The sequence below is a fragment of the Nelumbo nucifera genome, chromosome 4 (genome assembly GCF_055504915.1).
Source record: "Nelumbo nucifera cultivar China Antique chromosome 4, China Antique-T2T, whole genome shotgun sequence".
NCBI lineage: Eukaryota > Viridiplantae > Streptophyta > Magnoliopsida > Proteales > Nelumbonaceae > Nelumbo > Nelumbo nucifera.
Window position 1 is genome coordinate 61,161,173 of NC_142652.1, and position 5,240 is coordinate 61,166,412.

Genomic DNA, 5,240 nt, shown 5'->3' on the forward strand with positions numbered 1-5,240 from the left:
TGGGGATTTATGGAAGCAATATTAGGAAACATTGGGCATTCTTAATCTGGTTTCATTCAGCATTGCATTCATAGATGGTTTTCAATGCTTCATTTTACATTTCAGCCTTGGATGCAACAACTGTATTGATTTAGCTATGTTTCTTATTTCTTTATTAGATCAATTCCTTCCTTTGTTTCTGCTTTATTTTTGTAGAAGTAGATCTGATTTCCTTTCAATTTTGGAGTTGTTATTTTCAAAAAGAAAAAAAAAAAGAAAAAAAAAATTATAAAACATGAGTGTTGCAGATCTGAGTTGCATTCACCACTCAGATCTATAGAACTCAGACCTACAGCACTTAGCCAAAAAGATTTAGTTGTGTTTCAGCCTTTTAATTTTTTTCCATTACAAAAAGAAAAAAAAAATAGAAAATGAAAAGAAAAAAAAAGGAGATCATATGAACAAAAGAGAGGCAATTGAGAATTCGGATCAGAACTCAGATCTGAGTTCAGATCTGAATTTTTCTATTACAGACCTACAATTGTTTAGATCTGAGTTCCTCTGAACATAGATCTAAACTGATGAAAATTTGAGGTGAATTGGGTGTCATCACTACCCCAATTCACCCTAGGACACTTCTGCTATTCCTCAAAAGCAATTTGGTAGCAATGACTAAAGCAATTCAGATCTCAAATGATACAAATCTGAATTGCAGTTGAGAACAGAGCTAATGCAGGGTATACTTTGTGATTTTTGATAAACTGGTTCTCTACTCTATCCACTAGTAACTGAGCTAATTTAGCTTGAAGGAATGTATGTTTGGATTGAGAATTTTGATGCTTCAGAGATCTAATGAAAATCAACACTTCCAAAAGTTGTTCTATTAAATTTCAGACCTATAGCAGGGCTGCTACCTACTACCGCAGACCTGTATCAGGACAGGTTTCTATTAGAATTAGCAATACTAATTTGGCATTGTGGATGTTCCTTGGATGTTCTTTGCAATTTTTCAAAATGGCTAGCTTTGATTTCGGCTATGAATGAACAAAATGTCTAAAAATTTAGATTCAATTATGCTCTGCAACCTGTAGTAGTAGCAATTGATGAGAGTAGAATTTATCATATTTTTATCCCCAATTATTCTGTCTTTTATACTAAATTAGCATCTAATTGGACTCATATCTCTCGTATTTTGGTCCAGGGTATGAAAGAAGGCATCAAGAGCAAATAAAGACAAATCGGATGATTTTTCACAGTTTCGACATTGTTCAGTGATTTGGGCCTAACTCGCGTTTCCGAACTCCGAATGGGCTAATTCAAGATCCACTGGAAAGATAAGAGAAAAATCCACAACTTTCGTGTTTTGGGATTTCGCAGATTCAGCTTGAATCGAAGTCAATTCTGGGCCCGAAGTCGCGAAAAATTCACAGGAAGGCCCAATCCGCAGCTGAAGCCCAACTCGCAGAAAAGCTTGGCTGAAGCCCAATTCGTAGAGGAGGTCTATTACGAATCCAAGAACAAGAAACCAAGAAGAGTCCTTCTAGATTTAAATTCTTGATGTAATCTTAGAGTGATAAAAGGATTGATTTCAAGAGATAAAGAGATAGGATTAGAATTAGGATATGACTTTCTATTTCTTGTAAATATCAACTTTAAGAGAAAGTAGGAGACCACCCCCTCCCCTTTAATCTATATAAAGGAGGGGGCGGACCAGCTTTAGATCACTTGATCACTAAATCATTCAATCATTCAACTTCTGATTTGAATCAAGGAGCAAGGAGCAATCAGTCAAGAAGGGATTAAGAAAGGTTCAAGAATTCAAGAAACTTCAAGAAGAGGAGATCTCAGCACCATGGGCGAATTCAAGAGTTCTTTCTTCCCCTTTCTTTGTTTTAATTCTTCCATTATGAACTGATTTGTTTCTTGCTAGGGCTGTAGAAAGCCTAACCATGTTAATGAATATATTTTTATCTTCTTGATTTATCCAAGATTGTGATTTCCATATAGTCTATAAATTATTGTGCTTAATGCAATTAAGAACTTAGCTACCTCTTAATTGATTTGGGCTATGTGAATGAATTGAGAGAGGAATTCACATAATTGACAGAATAATTCATAGTGTGAATTGAATGGTATATAGAGATATATATATATATACATGATTCATCTGAATTTAATGGTTTTCTTGGACTTAATGCACTTCCATCTTGAGAGCTCTATTCGAGAAATCGAAGGGCTACCTGATGGGCGTAGGTTTAGTATATTTCGAGAGAGAATATTAAATAAATTTGTGAAAATCTCAGCTTATGGGAATAACAATTAATCTTGGATAATTGGACCCATCAATATTCATTACATTGGTTAGGTGGACCAAAAGTCCTAGCGATTTCATCATTGCATATTCGGTTAGTAATCAACTTTGTTTCCATTTTCTCTTTGTTCCAGTTTTTATTTTCAGTAGTTCTTGTTTCCTTAAATCTAAATTTCGACTGTCCAAATAATTAGGGAAGACTGTGATTCTAATACTTATTTTGTTAAATCCCTGTGGGAACGATATTATTATACTACTTGATAACTAGTGCATTTGCTAGAGTTATATATTTATAGCTATCAAGTTTTTGGCGCCGTTGCTGGGGATTTAATCCTAAAATAATATTAGAATTTGTTAACCTTGATTAATTTGGACCTTTTATTTCTGTATATTATTTTTTATTATTTTTCCTTTTATTTCTTTTTATTTCTGTTATTATTTTTATTTTTATTTTTATTTTTATTTGTTTGTTCGAATTTTTTTTGTTGGTTCAGATTTACTAGTGCATGACACGCACTAGACAGGAAGGGTTAGCTGAATTTGATCCAGAAATTGAAAGGACCCTTCGTTTGTTGCAAAGGGCCAACAAAGGAAAATCAAGAGAAGAGGTTGTTATTTGCGAACCAGCCATAGAGATAGAAGGAGAGATGGCAGAAGGAAATTGCACCCTCTTGGACTATGCTTGTCCAAACATTGATGGGGCGACATCCAGCATTTGCAAGCCTACCATCCATGGCAATAATTTTGAAATAAAGCCTGCAATAATTCAAATGATCCAAACTAGTATTCAGTTTAGTGGGTTACCAAGTGATGACCCTAATGCACACATCGCTAACTTCCTTGAAATATGTGATACCTTTAAACATAATGGAGTTAGTGATGATGTTATTAGGCTAAGATTATTTCCTTTTTCATTGCGTGATAGAGTTAAAGATTAGCTCAACTCACTCCCTGCAGGAAGTATCACCACTTGGAATGATCTAACCCAGAAATTCTTGGCTAAATATTTCCCACCCTCCAAAACAGCAAAGTTAATTAATGAAATTACTACCTTTGCTCAATTTGAGAGGGAATCCTTGTATGAAGCATGGGAAAGATTCAAGGAGATGCTTAGAAAGTGTCCCCACCATGGGATACCAATTTGGCGACAAATACAAACCTTTTATAATGGTATTACCCCCTCTAATCGGTCCATTATTGATGCAGCCGCAGGTGGTACAATTATGAGGAAAACTCCAAAGGAAGCATATGACTTAGTGGAGGAGATGGCATCAAATAGCTACCAGTGGAGCAATGATCAAACCAATCAGAGGGGAATACACCATATCGATTCCCTTGCAGCCATATCTGCGCAACTTGCTAGTCTGAATAAGAAGTTTGATGCTTTTAATATTGCAGCCATTAATACACCATCTAGCATCTCATGCGATTTATGTGGTCAAATAGGACATACTAATTCTGATTGTCAATTAAATAGTCCTTTTATTTCCCATGAGAATGCTAATTTTATCTCTCATGCTGGTAGGTCAAACTTCAACCCATACTCTAATACATACAACCCAGGGTGGAGGAGTCATCCCAACTTCTCTTGGAGCAACAATCATCAAAAGGCACCCATGGGATTCCAACCACAACCGCCCCCACAAGAAAAAAAGAGCAATCTGGAAGAAATGATTTCTAAGTTCATCAACACTACTGAAGCAAAATTCCAAAGCCTGAAACAACAATTAAGAACTTAGAAGCTCAAATGGGGCAGGTTGTAAACATGTTATCAGAAAGGAAAGAGGGAAGGCTACCCAACAATACAGAAATGAACCCCAGAGAGCAAGTAAATGCCATAACTTTAAGAAGTGGGAAAACAGTTGGCAAAATTCAAAGAAAGGAGAAGGAAGCTGAAGTGGCCGATCTACAAAAGGAGAATGAGGGAAGTACCCCTAAACTAAATTTACATGAAATTAAACTTCCTATTCCCTACCCTGGAAGAATTTTGAAAGCTAACTTAGATAGACAATTTGAGAAATTTTTAGAAGTTTTCAAAAAAATACACATTAATCTCCCCCTTCTTGATGTATTGTCACAGATGCCAAAATATGCCAAATTCTTGAAGGAGGTGATGTCAAATAAAAGGAAATGGGAGGAATGTGAGATGGTAAATTTGAATGAAGAATGCTCAGCCATCCTCCAAAATAAATTGCCCCCAAAGCTTTAGGATCCAAGGAATTTTTCTATACCTTGCACCATAGGGAGAACTGAATTTGAAAAAGCTTTATGTGATCTTGGTGCTAGTATAAATTTAATGCCCTACTCTATTTTTAAAAGGCTAGGATTGCATGAACTAACATCTACCACTATTACCCTACAGTTGGCCGATCGAAGCATTAAATACCCTAGGGGAATAGTGGAAGATGTCTTAGTTAAAGTAGGGAATTTCATCATCCCTGTTGATTTCATTGTGTTGGATATGGAGGAGGATAGATCGATGCCATTAATTTTAGGGAGACCCTTTCTTGCTACTAGTGATGCTGTAATTGATGTGCGAAAAGGTCTACTTACCCTTAGAATCAATGGTGAAGAAGTGGTGTTCAATGTATTTAAAATCATGGAACATCCCAACACAATTGAACATAAAATTTATGCAATCAATAGCATTGATGTTGGTGTAGCTGAAATTAACACATCTAAATTAGATGACCCCTTTGAAAGCTACATTATTAATTCATGTAAAAGCATGCAGGTCATGGAGGAAGAGGTAAAGAAGGCGATGAACTATTTAGAGGACGGCCAAGAAGGGTTCAAGCCAAGACAAGGTAATGCTCATTATATTCCTAATGAGAAACCGTTACCCTCTGTTTTGCAGGCCCCTATTCCAAATCTGAATCCGCCCATGATGGATGAAAGGGGAGCACACCGAAAGCTGCAACCAAGAGAGTTAGAGGATCCGATTCATGAT

At 36.0% G+C, this 5,240-nt stretch overlaps 1 non-coding gene across 1 annotated transcript; it reads right to left on the minus strand.

Moving 5' to 3' along the window:
- Nucleotides 1–3,318: 3,318 nt before the first annotated feature.
- LOC148800589 (small nucleolar RNA R71) lies at nt 3,319–3,425 on the minus strand. The gene has a single exon (XR_016071027.1). It is a non-coding gene; the product is annotated as a small nucleolar RNA R71 (small nucleolar RNA).
- Between the last annotated feature and the right edge of the window lie 1,815 nt (nt 3,426–5,240).